A 17,207-nucleotide genomic window follows, 5' to 3' on the forward strand; every position below is an offset into this window, starting at 1 on the left:
AGACTATAATTAATAGGGATATATTTTGGACACCAGTCTACGGTGAGGTAACAACGATTTTTGCTAATTATTTCAGGGAATAATTCATAATTTTTTTAACTATAAAATGTGTCACTGTGCAATTTACCGACATTATACTGACATAGAGGTTACAAGATGATATCATCTCAGATGTATATATCTGAATATGGGCTCTTTTCCTGCTTTGAAAGGCTGCATTACAGTAACGTGATACAAAACAAATCAGACTGTTATAGCTTTGTCATTTTCCTTATGTCAACACGTCATTACAGTTTATGTACATTGCTGATTAGTAAAACATCTCAATGGGTAAATAGTTTGTGAAAGCACCAATAGTCAACCTTACAATATCATAATACCCTAACCCATCATCTTAGTACGAAATGATTTATCCTACCAGAAACCTAAAGACGTCTAAAAATAACTAACTGCTCACATTGGAAAAAACAGAGAAAAAACCTCAACAGATAAATCAATAATAAAGATAGTTGCTTATTGATTTTGTGTCGATTAACAAATCAATTAGCAGCTAATCATTTTAGCAGTAGTTAAGATGTTAAGATAAATCAATGGGGGGCCAAAGTGGATTACAGACAGGCCAACGAGCTGAGAAAAGAGAAAAGCAAATAAAAGTAGAGCCCAATGATGATGTCTCCCTGCCATCAGTCTGAAGACAGGAAGCAGCGTATCAAGGTCAGGAAGGAGCGCTGCCACCGCTAACAGGCAGGGAGCAGTGCGCTCTGGGTAATTGGGAAGAGCTTCCTGCCCTCTGATTTGAGTGGCGTGTGTCCGTGGAGTCAGTGTACCTGTTCAGGGCTCAGCTACAGCCAGATGTCAGCGGAGTCATCTCAGCCTCCCACTAACACGCCACTCACACACCAACACGGAGGGTGGGGGGGGACACACACACACACACACTTCTAACACACACACTCATGAGCCCACACACTGATGAGCAATCACCTTCAAATTGGCTTACTATACAGAGAATAATTAAAGCATCACAATCATGCTGTCGTGGCCTATAGAAGCTAATTCACACATTTCATATCATTGTGTGAAGCGTCCTAGCATAACGCTGGAAAAAACGATGCCTTGTGGAATGCATTACGCCCCCCCCATGTCACCGCGCTAATCAGCATAATATGAATTATTGCCATCATTACAGTGGGTGGCCCGAGAAATAACAATAGGTCTTAATTATTCAACAACGAGGAATAATAAGGGGAGAGAGCAAATGCACCTTTAGTTTGTGCTGCCAGCCGTCATTAGACTTTGTGTCTCTTTCCTCTGGGAGCACAAATCTTTGTTGTGGAAATGCATCCCGAGATGAGTGATGAGCTACTTTTTCGCCCCGAATACACTCCCCGTGTTGTTTGTCAGTGACGGCTCGATGCGGAAATTACCATAAGAGCCCAATAAAGACGTGCTTTGTAAAAAAAAAAGATATTTGTAGCGTGTAATTGTTATTGTTCCTGTGTGCCATTAAGGGGATCATTTTCGGTTGCATTTCAAGTCATGGTTCGGTGCCAGATGTGAAATGAATAGGGTTAACATCATTAAAACCTTTATTTGCATCATAATGAACATAACTTGTGACTAAAACAAGCCAATAAAAGTGTATCTGTTTTGTATATTGGTTATTTCTAAAATGTTCCTTATGTGTCCTAACGGAGCAATGGAGAGTGCCTGCTTATTTGATTTTTAATTTGAAGAAATGTTACAGCCTTTGTTATTAATTCTATTTGATTTGTTAATTTCGTATCCACGTTTTATTTAACCCCCCTATTGTCTTCGTTTCCCCCCCCTTACTTTGGTGTTCACGGTCAAATTGGACCGGTCCTGTTTTAACTGCTATTACATGAACACAAAAACCATTAATCATCACCAAATTTCATTCAACACCCTTTCAAACTTTACATATTGTATCAGACTACTGGTATACATGAAACACTGCAGTACATATACAAAGAATAGACACTGAACATGTATTGCGTGTGCCAGGTGTGATCCATGTGGGGGGATGGGCACATAAGAGCGGGACATGTGTCAAATTGTTCTGTGTGTGTGTTTGTGTGTGCCAGGTGTGATTCACATGGGGGGATGGGCACATAAGGGGGGGGAACACATCTAGAGTATGTGAGTATGTGTGTGTGTGTGTGTGTGTGTGTGTGTGTGTGTGTGTGTGTGTGTGTGTGTGTGTGTGTGTGTGTGTGTGTGTGTGCCAGGTGTGATTCACATGGGGGGGGATTGGGCACATAAGGGGGGGAACACATCTAGAGTATGTGTGTGTGTGTGTGTGTGTGTGTGTGTGTGTGTGTGTGTGTGTGTGTGTGTGTGTGTGTGTGTGTGTGTGTGTGTGTGTGTGTTTTATCTGATCCGGATGGTTACTAATTCCTTTTCTTTATGGCGGTCATTTTTGACCGGGAACACTATATGTGTTACAAACAGTGGCGACTGGTCATTAGGGGCAGGTGGGGCACAGCCCCACCTAGTGTCAGCAGAAAGTATTACAAATAATGATTACAAAAATGCAAAAAAATAAATAAAAAAATATATAAAATATATTTTAAGATCATGTTTAATCATCTGATTCGTCTGTACATTGCTGTTTTAGTCTGTGTTCTTCTAATTAGTGTGTCTACAGTCACAGTGTGTGCCTATTGAGCTGTTTAGAGCCATGTGGGACAAAACCTGATTATGCCCCTCCCTCTCGCTGTGAAGTCAACGGTGACTGTAAAAACTTCACTGCGCATGCTCAGAGTATTTTGTAATGAAATGTGTGTGGCAAAAAAATAATGACCAGAGGGGCATGGAGCTACCATCCCCACCATACGTCATCTCAAATTATTCAGAGCTGATTGGCTGTAAGTACGTGTGCCGCGAAAAGTGTGCTGTGTGAAGAGGAGACGAGAGAGCTGCAGTGGCGCGTCCTAAAACCAGGAAGTAAGCACAAAAAAGCAATGAGATTTCTCCAGAGGATTTTAGAAAATAGCTCGAAATAAGATCTGTGGGAAACGTACCTGTTAGATAAATGCACGTTTTGATTAGCCGGATAATATCCACATGTCTACCCTACTTATATAATTTTTTTATCATTTATAGATTTATGATAGACTTTTGAAACTACAAGAAGATAAGGAGGACTTTTACAAAAAAGTAATAGAAATGTTTGTCCAGAAGGATAGGCAAATGGACTTCATCTTCAAGTCAAGGTAAGACCGCCATTTTATTGAAAATGGGATCTTACTAAGAGAGAACAATTCAATATTTAAATGATAAAATGACATTTTTTGGGTATCCTTTTGTTGAACTGTCTGTTTAAAATTAATGGAAGCATCAGACAAAAAAAGCTTTTGAAAATAATATTATATTTTGGTTTAGGTCAAAATATAATATTTGTAAACCTGAAGAGTCAGTGCCAGTGTCTCAGCAGCCATGAACCTCACTGCACGTCACTGCAGAAGCTTATATATAGACATCTAAGTTTTTTGTGCCCCACCACTTTTGTACATATAAAAACGCCACTGGTTACAAAGTTGACTAAATCATCCAAAATGCAATGAAAGTGGTGATCAGCCATTTTATATGTTCAATTGTCTACTGTGAAGGATATCATAAAGCCTTAATGCAGGGGTCTCCAACCTTTCTTCATCTGAGAGCTACTTTCAAAAAATGAAAGTGGCCAAGAGCTACTTGCATCACATCGCTTACATTTATTCACATAGCCCTCATCAGTTGAATTAAGCTATACTTTTGTACACGTGTGAAATTGCAATACCTAAAGCTTATCAAAAATAAGGTCCAAGAAAACGAAGATTTCTCACATATTATTATGGCCCACATAATAAGTACATCACTGAACATTCACATAAGTGTCCTTAATCACCACCTTACAAGCATTTCACTCTTTTGTTAGTGAGATGAATGGCACTGCATGCAGTCCACCATAGAGGTGTATGCTGGACCCACTTAGGTTCACTTAATAGTAATTTAAATGTTCATCAGTCGGTCTTGTTCTGTATTTAGATTTCATTCATGTCAGAAAAAGCTGCTTCACAAAGGTATGTAGAACAGAACCAAATAAAGCAGACATTTTCAGTGCTGCTTGGTGAATGTTCTTATAGTTTTCTGGGTCTACAAGGCTCCAGAAATGTTGTGAGTTTTGCTGAGACTTCAGCTGAACATTATTTTGGAGATCTCCACAGGATTGACACTGAACAGTTGTTCAGCCATCTTTTTCTTCTTCTTCTTCGTCTTGACATTAAATTATAAACCATAATAAATCAATTGTATAGGTCTAGCCTCCCTATATCTGTGTGTGAAAATGGTTCCATCCTCAAAAACAAAAAACTAATACTTCTGCAGTCTAGCTGCAGCTTCTAGCTACGGTCTTCTGTTAAAAAAAAGACACTGAATGTCTTGAATGTGGCATCACACACAGGACTTGAGTCTGAACACAGCAGACAACAGGAGTATTTACAATAGCATTATAAAAACAAAAATAGTGCATGTGGGTGCACACTTACATTCTCTGTCTTACTGTTACATAAATCCCATGAATGTATGAGATTAAGTTAGCTTCATCATATCTCAATCAGTGATTAAGTGAATAATAACGTTTCTATCGGGTCACTATCAGCCTGTCACTCATTATTTTCAGGGAGGGGGCGGGGTTTGGAGGAACGGAGAGGAGACGGTGATCGCGAAAGCTTTCCTCCTGCCTTCACAAACTTTACACAAGTATTTATCAACTGAAAATAGCAAGAGGACATTCATACTCTGCAATCCAAGACTTGATTAAATCCACCAAAAACCTGACATGACGATAACGAGTGTTTTTCAAAAAACACAAATCCCTCCCTGTGTGTCTCTGAGGCGCAGCGACAGGGCCTGATTCAGAGCGGGTCATTCTGCTGTTGGTTCTGGACTGGTGCTGGTGGAGAAAGCAGACTGCTCCGTGTGTGTTGTCGCTGTGCTGCTGTCACGTCTGTTCCTTGAGCTCTGCGTCACCGACCATTTGATATTCGTGTGACAGAAAAAATTCTAAAATAAAAAAACGTTATTGTCCAGCCGCGGCCGAAAAATCAATAAGCAACCTTACTACGCTATCATCGATAATCGAGCGGCGAGCTACTGAAAAGCTGCCCGCGAGCTACCGGTAGCTCGCGATCGACGTGTTGGAGAGCCCTGCCTTAATGCAATCGAATGTAAAACAAAAAAGCTATGATTGATGAAAGTAGTAAATCGGTCAGATTTGACCCAAAGACAACAGGAGGGCTGATGATTTATTTTATTTCATGTTTTACCTATTTCATTTTGCAAAACATGAATAACTTTTTTCCTGAGCAGCACTTTGAACTCCATGTATGAAATATTTTATATAAAGAAAATATAGTTAAATAAACATACTAATGTTGTTGACATATCACATTGTCTCATAATCACCTTATGTCATAAAAGTGGTGGAAGGGAGGTGCTTTAAACTAATGCTAACATTAGCACGCTCAAAATGACATTAGGGTATCACAACTCGGGGTCGGCGAGGCCACACTCATTATGTCAGACTTTCCTAGAGAGAACAAGGATTAAGCTGAATCCTAAAATCCTCCAGTACTCCTCCGACCTTTCACAACGAGTTGCATATTTCTGTCCGTCATAATGAAGACATGGTGATTACAGCGGACATGATTCGGAGCTATGAACCGCTGCCCTTCAAAAGAAAATGAAAAGAGAAATCATTGCTGAGGAGAAAGGAATCCTTCACAATACAGAAAGGATTTCATTGGGGTTTTCATGGATTACTGTTTCTCTCTATTATTAATGGCTAATGGACATGTCTGACAACACTGCTAATCATCTGGCTCCACTTCCTATTGACACGGCAACAATTCTGATCAGCGCTGCTAACCGTGGGGAGTGGGGGGGGGGTGTCACAATCACAGCGTGCCTTTGTGTGGTCTGAAAGCTCGGAACAGATACCGTCAGATCCTGAGTTACCCGCGGGGCCCGATGAGATAATTAACTTTCAGCTTGAAGGCGTCCTGAAGACTTCCTGTCAGCTGTCGTTAGTCGTCTTCACAAAGTCTCCGACAGCAGATATGGAAATGACGTTTTTTTTAAATGTAATTCCAAACATTTTGCAGGTAAAATCAAGCTCTGCAGATATGCTAAGCTCAACAATCAACTCAGTCTGTGTGTTCGCCCGGGGGACACGACTTCAAGGTCACATTTCCTGCTCACTGGATTCTGTTCTCGTTCAAATTCAACCGCAAATCCAGATCACACGAGTCTGTTCTGAACCAAAGAAAAACTCTGCTGCTTTACATAAACAAAAATAACTTCTTTCTTCCTTACGGACATAAAATCAGTGTTTGGGATTTGCCACAAACACTACAACACTTATAGATACTACTAGAAAAGGTAGTATTACTACTTCTACTGTCAGTTAAATGCTTTTTCTTGTGCATTTCCAGCCTCTGCGACCCCTCATACTTCTACAATACCAGTATTTACATTGGTGGGAGATGTATTTACGATGTAGGTCAAACAGGACGTTTCCTTGTATTTTGGGGCGGATTTTTCCTGGGGTTCTTCATGGATTTTTCACAAACATTTGAGTGTCTAGAAGACAGATGTATTGGATTTTCTATTAAAAACTTCTGATGCACTAAACTTATCAGACATGGATTAATATACAATTCAATAAAGTGACTGTACATGAAGTTTACCAACTCAAAAATGTGTTAAATCACTCATCAATTGATATGGCTTTCCGTTTGATTATTTTTGACTATTTTAAGTGGACCTGGTTGGCTTTCTAGGCACGCAATAAGCAGGCAAACTGATTAAAATGTGCTTTCATTAAGTTTAAAAGCAGTGCCTGGTTCTCTAAGAGCATTGCATTATGCACGGTGCATGAAGAAATAAGTGATTTTTGAATTTTTAATGGAAATGACCCAGATCTAATTGAGAATGGCCTAGATCTTGATTACTCTAATTACGCACCTGAAGCAGACAACACACTTGTCTCGGTGCGAGGCCTGTCACGGTGTCTTTAACATAACCATGGGTCTAATTGGTTGACCTTTTCAATGCACACCGCGGTATTAAAGCCCTAATTAAGATTCCCATTCCAATCTGAGATCCTGTCAATTAAGTCCTTAAACACAAAGATGTAGGTCTCTCTCAGACATTCATGGAAAGCAAATGTCAGAAAGTGCAAGACCATACTGCTGTTAGAGGGTTTTAGAAGCTTCAAGGTTTAGTCCCAAGAGCGCCTTCAAGGTGGTGCATTGATGAAGGATGTATGTAGGCTGTAAAGCTTGTGATATCCTAAGATCTTATTTTAGGCAGACTAATAACAAGTTGACTTTGCGACAGGGGAACCAGAATTCTTGTATGTCATGGAACAAAACGTAAAAATTCCGTTAGCTTACATTAACCACAGACGTTAATTCATGCATCTATCCAATAACCTATTGACTATGAGACGAAACAGAACAGGAAGTGCTAGACGCTGACACATTTCTGGGTTAAGGACACATTCCCGCATCACTCCATTATAGACGTGTGTGCGTATGTTACAAACAGTGCCGTACATTCTTCTATCTTTACACATCGGACTTATGGAGCAGAGATTTCCACAAGAGAGACATGCATTCACATTATTCATAAATCCTCCACTTTATGCTAACCTTTACATCCCACATCCAGTATAGACGTTGCTCTTTGCCGAGCTGTTGATGCATAGTAAATCAAGGGAATGACATCTCCAGCGTCTCAAGCTAAAAGAGTCTCCTCCTCCTCCTCAGAGCTGGGGGAGCAGCTGCACTCAGGAGGCAGAAGTGGGTCATATCTCCCTGATCGCCCTGTAACCTCTCAGTTCATTATCAACATGTTTAATGAGTGACACGCTCTCCATGAAAGTGTGTCATCTTACATTGCCTCTCGCTAATGTGTTCCACCTTGATTTCTACCTGGAGCTAATCAAAGCCATTTTGAAGGCCGGGTGCAGCTGTGGGATGCATGTTCTCTCAGGGTTGATCAAAATGGGATCAGTGGAGTCTGACATATTGCATGTGACACATGAATGATCAAACAAATGATTCACCCCCCCCCCTTCACCTGAGCTAATCAGCGTAAATTATGGAAACACTGCATTCTAATAAAGTGGAGAGGCACACCCACAAGTTTCAGAACACTCCAACGGACAAATTAGAAAGATTAACTTTTCCAGCCCAAAATTACACCATTTATAATATATGCATAAACTGTAAAACATACAAATATTGCCACTCTCTATAGGTCCTTGAACTATTCATGTGTGACAAATACTTCTGTCAGGAAAAAGACATGAATATGAGCCTGAAAGCCAACCAGGATCTATAAAGAACAATGACATTCTCTGCTGCTCAGGAAACCTAGAAACCCAAAATGACTATTTTGAAACTATATTTAGTGAGAAGTCGACTTAACTGCAGGCTGTTTACACAGAGCAGCAAGGAGAGGTTGGAAAGAAATGTAAGTAGTTCAATATGTAGAGCAGGCAGAGCCCTCATTTACTTTCCAGTATTGGTTACACTGGTTGGAGCTTGGAAAAGAGTTGTATGGAAAGCTATACAATTCTACTTGTGTAGCATTTGAATTACTATGCTTGGCATTATTACTGCTACACTGCACACTTTGAATTGTTCCCACTTCTAGCCATCATTGTCCTGTATCCATAGAGATACAGGACTTATATATTGCGGTGAGGCAACAGGTGACAAGAGCAAAGAACCTGTCAAACGGATTGGGGTTCAGAGGGTTTTTGTGCTCAGGGGTCATGAGGTGAAGGGACTCTGTTAGCTCAACAGAAATAGGGACTCGGTTTAGAGTGCAACATATTGGCGTAATACCACTTCCTGATATACTGCCCTACTCAAATAGATGTAGGACCTCATCTTATTTGTGGTTTGCAAAGCACATCTCCGTTGAACTAGTGTGAGGAACACGCATGTAACACAAATAATTCATCCGGTGGCTGAGTATAGCGTGTTACATTAGACATGCATAAAGCTCTCAGGGCAGAGCAAATACATGATATGGAGAGAGTCTGTTGAGGAATATCGAGCCACAGGTAAAAGGATTACCGTCTGCTCTTAGGTTTTGTTATAGCTCTACAGCCTCAGCCCCGTCATTGACTTTCCATTGAAGCCCCCCCTTCCCCACCTCTTCGCCCCTGTCAAAGGAAGACGAGCCCTTGATGAGAGCACCTTTGATCTCCGTGAGACGCCTCTGCTCCTCCTCCTCCTCTCTTCCTCCCATCATCCTCCCGGTCCTCTCTGCTGGGGAGCTGTCAGACTTCTGAAGGCCCGGCCTGTCCGCTCTGCTTCCCCCGCCCCACACCACCGCGTCTCGGGGCTCTCTCATCCTCCCGCCCTCGTGCCGGCTGGAGTCCCAGAAGGACCCCGCCGCCACCCAACGTCTAGCCTCAGCCGGGTAACTACCACCAGCCCTCGGGACAATCAGAGCTGGCTTTTTTATTCCAGTTAAAACGCGGCTATTAATGAAACTTGAGGGTTCATACCTCACTGTTAACAGCTAATTGTAGCAATCACTCCACCGCATGGGCCGATCCTGCCGCATTGATCCGGCTCACATGGAGACGGCGGTGAAACGGCCAATCAATTGGAGCCTGGAGGGAGGTGTTTCAATCACAGCTCAGCCGCTGATTTAATCTCGTTATTTAAATGTTGTGTCCAGGCTGCGTTTTTTTTTTTATGACTCCACATATCTCGCAGAAGTATTTCCCTTTAGAAGTTGGACTTGGAGCTCCTGCTGTGGGATTCTGCGGTTCATCTCCCCAGCATTTGTACTCTCCCATGAAGAGAAGCAGTGAGTGGTCCATGCTTCGACGATGCAATGAGCCGAGCCCTGCGTTACATATTCAATTAAACTCACACTCTGCTCACTGGTAATAGTGATGAATATGCAGGGCGTTCATTTCTTTGTGTCATAATCTCAAAAAGAGCGAGACATTGGGGGTTGACAAAGCGTGGCTGCTCATTGGATGCCTTGTTGCCGCAGGGTGAACTGGCAGAGGTTAATGTTACCGACGAGGACGATGTGTTCTCAACGAGACGTTCGTGAAGGCCAAGAAAGACGCCTGACGTAAGAGTTTGGGATATCAGTAGGAAACGGTGTAACTATATTAATAAGAATGACTTAATTTCAACAAGTAGTGGGCACAACTTTATATTCAAGAAGACAGAGTGGTGCAGGAATGAGTCCTAAAAACGGATACAAGTCATTTTAGCCCTTACAGTTCCCTTGTCTCGAAGTTAGCAGTTTTTTTAACCGGTTTGTTTCGGTTAGAATCCTGCCTGAAATATAGTTTGTGAAAAAGCTTAAGATTTTTTCAGGTTTTATTCTAAGACATAATATACGTCAGTAGATACCGCACAGGGGAATCTGTCAAAGCTTTTCTGTATATGTAAATAATAAAAGCATACGAGTGATGGAGATTTATGGAGATTATCCTGCTGAACAAAATCTGTTTCATAAATGTGTGTTTGCCACAGATATTATTTTCTGCCAAGATGTGTTGAATAAAATCCCAATTCCAAAGCTAACTTTTGGGTCCGCCTACAAAAACACGCCATCCCTGAAACCCTCAATGATAACCAGTAAATGTAGTCTAACAAATATTCTCATGAATCTCCCAACCTTGACAAAAATGGACTCATTTCATCTTGATAAATGCCACCTGCTCATGTTCATGAGAAGTGATCATTAGTGTAATCAGCCCCACAGATTGCTGTCATAACGCTGCCTGTAGCTTCTCCATTTGCAGGTTCCATTTACCAAAAATGATAGCGGAGTAAAATGCTCAATTTTACATCCTGGAGCTTCAAAGTCATCACAGATGTAGCAGTCGGTAGTCATGAAGGAAAACAGAAAATATTTGTAAATAAGACTTTAGCTGCCAACAATGTGCCGTTGGAGAGGTGTACTGTGACTACACCTGCATGATACGAGGAGAATCTGAGATTTGCAATACAATTGTTACATTTTACAATCACAATTTCACTTGTGATAAATATAGAATAAAATGTTAGTGTGAAAATATGCTTTACACTTCCATTTTGTCCGCCTAATAATAATAGCACCCGATTCGAATGCATACTTTTCACATCTTTTGTGATGTGTTTATTGCTCTTCTTTTTGGGATGATGACATTATGATTTATCTGTCTGTAACTGTGAAGAGCAAGACATGAATGTAGGGCTGCACTAATTATCGTTTTAATTACAATTTAAACTGCCAATAACTTGGATGAATATTTCATGGGCTATAAATGTCATTAGATATGAAGAAAACATCAGAATTTCACATTAAATGCATAATTAGTGCCCTGCCTTTTTGCTAAATGTACTGGTTATTGTATCAGTCTCAAAGGCAGCACAAAAGCTTCTGTGCACAGGCATAATGTACAGAGGTGCCATGCTGACATGCCCTCCAAGACGTTTGCATTGTTCAACACTGCAAAAAGAACCTTTTCATAACTGTCAATTACTATCTGAATGCATGCAGTGAACAATGCCTCACACCTTGACTAACAAAAGAAGGCAGCCAACGGTTGCCTTGGAAACCCTTAAACCGGCGGGGACAGCTTGCACTCTACATGAAAGGGATTTGTTCACTCCAAAGTTATCGCTTCTCTTCCAGCAGAGCCATTATGAGTTGGGAGAAATCAATGGTTTCAAGTATGTGCAAAAAGTTGTCGGCAACAAAAAAAACAGCGGCAAGATTAAATTGCTTTCCCTTAGACTTGAGAAAGATAAAGTGAAGACCTGTGGACTTGTGCTCGGCTTGAACAGATCATTTGTGCACAGAAGCTTGAGTAACAGTTTTTGTGCAGAGAGTACACTATTCAGTGAAAAGGCACTTTTTCTCCTCCTGACAAACACAGTAACGTGAAAGTCACCACAGGGTAAAGCTGTATTGATTAAAGGTGGGAGAGCAGGTGCATGAGTTCAGGCTTTAGCCACTTCAGTCACAAAAGCTGCATGCTAGCACTTAGCAATGAAAGAGTCTTACATGAATTACCCACTTTTGATATTTCCAGAGAAATCAAAGAACAATCCGACAGCGTTTATAGAGGTTGCAGATGAAATAAAACTTTAAATGTGACATTAACATTGTACTTTCGCCTTAGGGCATCATTCTTCCACTCTCTTAGTCAGATGGAATACCTGCTGGTTCATAAATAGGTAGGATTCTGCACATTTAGACTCAATTGGCTGGTGTTTCTGCTTTATCGCTCCTCTACAAAAGGTCAACGCGTATTCAGAGCCATAGAATATATAGAAATAAACAATTGGAGCTGGGAAACACTGTCCGGATTTGTACAAAAACTGATCAACTCAACGTGGAGCCACTATTGAAATGCGGCTCTTATGAATTGACACTTTCTCAGCCGTATTTCACTGCACTGCAAGTAGAACCAGATTATCTCAGAATGATTCCAGCCCTCCATCTCCCCCCCACCCCCGTCTCCCTCCAGCGTACAGTGCAGATGGATGATGGTGGCAGAGCGTGGGAGGCAGCTGCTGCCAGCAGAGTGACACCCAGAGTCTCTGATGTCACCCCCACTTTTTACCGCTGATTCAGCCTGCACTCAGCCTGGCAGCCATGGCGATGCGATGCCTTTGAGTGTCATTAACTGGCACGGATGAGTGTTGGTGGTGGCGGGGCGCTGCCACATGCTTTTTGCCGTCAGGGGAGACACAGCAGAAGAGGCATTGAGAGGTGACAGTAAAGAAGGGGCAATTCTCCAGAGTAGAAGCCACAATGCAACGTGGGAGAAAGAGCAGGAAGCAGGAAGAAAGAGTGATGCCGACTCATTCCCCGAGGCTCATCTGAAAAAGCGTCTATTCTCTGAGTCCACAAGAACATCCTCCGCAGAAGTAACAAATACAAAATACATAAAGAACCCCTCTTTTTGGTTTATCTTTAAGATGAACACGGACGGCGGGGTGAGGATTTCTAAAGCAAAATGGCTACCGGCGCTTCTGTACTGTGAAGCACAATGCCCACCTTCCATGTTACAGGATTAGCAGGGATCAGTTTTCTGGATCAATAGGATTATAGCCGTCGTTAACCCCCCTGAGATGAAAGAATCACAACCTACAGAGGAAACAAGGGGAAGTAGGAATGAAAAACAAAGTGTGTTTCCGGGGTGGAAGGAGGACTGCTCTGTTAGCACACCAAAACAAACAGTTATTCCAAGCAGGAATAATCTGTACTTGGAAGCAGACAAACTGCCCGCGGCATAGCGCTCACAAAAGTATGCTGAAAGGAATGAAAACAAAGCCCCCGTTGTTCAAAGGGACCAAATAGAAAAATCACTCACTGTAATTGCCCTGCCTTTCTTCAGTATCTAGCTTACCTCTACAGAGGAACTAGCTTGAATATGTGCTAAGAGTCCTGTCTTGCACAATAATTGACTACAATGAAGGGCACGAGTCAATACCTGCCATCTAATGCACTTAGACTAGTGCTGCCATTACATCCACAGCTGGAAAAGTAAAGCCTACAGGTAATTCACTGTGTATGTGTGTGTGTGTGTGTGTATGTGTATGTGTGTGTGTGTGTGTGTATGTGTATGTGTATGTGTATGTGTATGTGTATGTGTATGTGTGTGCGCATCTGACACGCTGAGCACTGCTCCCAGATCAGCGCGCTCCCTCTTGGCAGCACCAGATGGATCCTGGGCGAAATAGCCAGGGAGAAAATTAAGAACAACAGCTGTCAAATCAGCCAGCGAAGTGAGCAGGAGGAAAAAGGGGGAGGCAGGGAGAGGAGGCAGGGGGGGGGGGGGGGGAGCCGCACCCCTCTCAGGTAAAGCCGACGTTCAGCTAGCAGCTTATTATGCAATTCCATGGGAGTTGTGAAGTGATTATCGTGAAGCTGTCAGCTGCAAACAGCATGTCAGAAAGCCCCCCCCCCCCCCAGGAGGTGGAGGCACTGCTGCAATGAAAACTAAACATGTGTTCATGAGACTGATGGCTGATGAGAGAGCGGGAGAAGGGGGGGGGGGGGGGGGGGGGGGTGCAGATGGAGGCCAAATAATACACACAAGCATCACACATTACGCAGAATGAGCAGACGAGAACGAGTGCGCTCGACTGTGAATGATTCCCTTCAATCCCCTTATGTCTCTCTGCCTGTGAACTGATTTGATACACACAGAGCAGCTATTAAGGAGTGTCATCCTAACACCCCCCCCCCCTTTATCCTGTCACTCTGAGCTGTTTGATCATCACTAATCATATGTGATGTATTTAAATGTGCATCCTCAAAGGTAGGCTAAGCAGTTGTGTATCAACTTGCTGTTAGTATTGTTTCAGGCATACTGTATACCTATTACAAAACTTGTCCATGACCCCTAAAGTTGTTTGCTTTTATACTTGGAAATATATCAGATTTAGTTCCTTTTGGCATACTTCAACCTACATTCAAAAATATCTTATTTGTAAAATATCAAGTGTTTAATCAGCCATTTGTTTTGATCAAGCTAAGCAATAACGGGATTTTTTTTAGAAATGTCATTATTGGCAGTCCGAGTTTTTTCCAACATGGCCTCCCTTTGTCCCATGGTGTCCAACAACGACAGGGTTGATCTATTATGGAACGGTCAAATGGCTGACACGAGGGGAAGGAGGAAGGACAACACAATCAAGAGTGGAAGCAATTATAGCAGCAGATGAATGCCCGTGGTGGCAGAATAACATGTTCTACAATCAGGCATACATTCTGAGCTCCATGCATGGATGCCCCCCCCCCAGCCCTGAGGCGTGGAGATAATAATTGCACACAGGCAGTGATTGTAGTGTGAGCATTCCTCTTGTAACTGTGACTCACTGACAGCATCTCATCACAAACAATACACAGGGCTAATCAAAAAAGGAGCAAACATTCACTTAGTGCATAATGACTGTAATTGAAGTACAAAAAGTTGGGAGGAAAAGATGCTGAGGATGTAGGAAGTGAAAGTATATGGTGTTGAGTCTGTCCGCTATCAACACATTTGAAAAAACAGGCCAGTGACGAGTCCAAAATGTAAGCCTGTCACAGCTTTAAGATGTATACATTAAGATAATTCCATGTTTTTATGATCATATTGTTTGGTTCAAATGTGGATTTAGCATTTAGTTAAGTATTCCGTTAGGGTGTTGTTTATTTCTGTAAACTTTCACTTTTAAAAGATAAACTTTACCGTTGGGATTATTTGGAGTGCAAACTTTTGAGATACTAAGTGAAGATGATTATCACACTGACTGACAGTTCATGAATTCCATTACACGACATTGCTTATCTTCAGATCAGTCAATCAGGGATGAGACGTTTGATTTCTTAGCGGTCTGCTATCACGCTCAAGCACTTTTCTGGTTTTACCAGCAAACATAGCCTCCCCACTACATCCAATATCAATCACTTGAATTAATTCAAGCATTAATCACAAAGTACATCTGAGGCTGAAGGGAGTGTCATTATTTGGTTAAAGTGTGGTAAAACTCACCCAAGTGATTACAACTTTTTAAACATCAATGACTTGACCGAGTGCTTATTTCTTTAACCAAAACTATGATTAAATATGTTTGTCGACACATTTTCTTCAATGACAAGGACGATGTTTGACTAAAAGACAAAATGGTTGCTATGGCTTAAATGTTCAATACAATCTGATGAGTAAGAGAAAGTCATTTGACACAGCAGTAAGACTCAAACAAAGAAAAATATGGACAAAAAACATTTTGAGTAGTAATACCTAAGAGTCTCTGCATACTTAAACTGAACTAAAAACGTTTAGTTGGGGTTAGCTAAAACTGGGAATTATAAAAATGACAAAAATGTAACTTAAGCTAACATAGTAATCACAGGGTTAGGGTTAGACGACGTTTCTCCTCTCCATACTTTGCAGAACACTTTTTTAAGTTTGTCATCACACTGAAAAACTGACAAGTGAGTGACGAGCCAGATTTAGGCAAACGTGAAAAAGAGGTATTTCTTTATGAACTTCAGGTCTGCTGCGTGTCAGCACTTTGGGTTTCCAATTAAGAACGACAGCAGACAACGTGCCGACAAGCTAGCAAACGAGTTCTTCTACACCTCCACCACATGTCTGACACTGGGTGTTATTAAAAAGTGTGTGTGTGCAGATACACATTTTTAATTACATTTTTTCAAGCACATTTTGAGATTGGGCTTTAAAATGACTTTGAATTGGGCTTTAATTTTCTAATTGTTAGGTTATGTATTTATATAGTCTTTTTTATGCATACATACATGCAGTATTAGAATGTATAGAGCAGAATATACACATCAGGAAATCCTCCTTGGTTATACTTGCTATTGTATTTTTCATCTTGATGAAATGATGGGGTGAGCCATTTTCTTTTTAGCTCAAGAGTGCGTCTCAATTGCACACTGATTGGATCCTTTCAGAATGGCTGAAAAACAAATGTATAGAAGTTAATTTTTTGAATAAATGATGCAATGATTTAGTATGCCTGGAGTGAATAACACAGAGCCAAAGTTGTCAATATGCAAAACAACGGGCATTTGTGTTCTGTAATAAGCTGCGGAGCACATATTTCTAACGGGTTGTATGGGTAGAGAAAAGCAATCGTGAAAGAAAATACCAAGCAAAGTGATTGTTTAGCTGGTGTGTGTGTGTGTGTGTGTGTGTGTGTGTGTGTGTGTGTGTGTGTGTGTGTGTGTGTGTGTGTGTGTGTGTGTGTGTGTGTGAGGTTCGGATCCTTTCTAAGGACTGATGAGCAGCAACATCTTGTGCCAGGCTACAGTTATCAGTAGTGATTTCAGCCAGCTATCTATCTATATTCATGTATGCATGGAGCGAGTGTGGAGGATGAGTGGTGTGCAAAACAGAATATTTGTCTTCACGGGGTCTCTCTCAGTATTCACCCCTCACTGCCGCTGTCTCCTCAGTCATCTTTCTCTTGTGAGAAATAGCGTTTGGTGAATTGTTGTTTTGTCTTTCCTTTGTGTAGGATCTCAGACTGAAAGGAGTACATTGTTGTTTTTGGGGGTTTTGATGCTAATCTGCAGTCACCCTCTGTTCAGATTCTTACTATGAATGCTAAGTGAGTGACTGGGGGTGAACAGAGCACGGTGGA

The 17,207-nt window shown here is 41.5% G+C and overlaps 1 protein-coding gene across 4 annotated transcripts in view; it reads right to left on the minus strand.

Annotated features, from left to right (window-relative positions):
• The window catches only part of LOC117498866 (beta-1,3-galactosyltransferase 1-like), a 102,176-nt gene that overhangs the window by 63,904 nt on the left and 21,065 nt on the right, over positions 1-17,207 (minus strand). The gene's annotated exons all lie outside the window — the stretch shown is intronic.

The sequence above is a fragment of the Trematomus bernacchii genome, unplaced genomic scaffold, assembly GCF_902827165.1.
Source record: "Trematomus bernacchii unplaced genomic scaffold, fTreBer1.1, whole genome shotgun sequence".
Taxonomy (NCBI): Eukaryota; Metazoa; Chordata; class Actinopteri; order Perciformes; family Nototheniidae; genus Trematomus; species Trematomus bernacchii.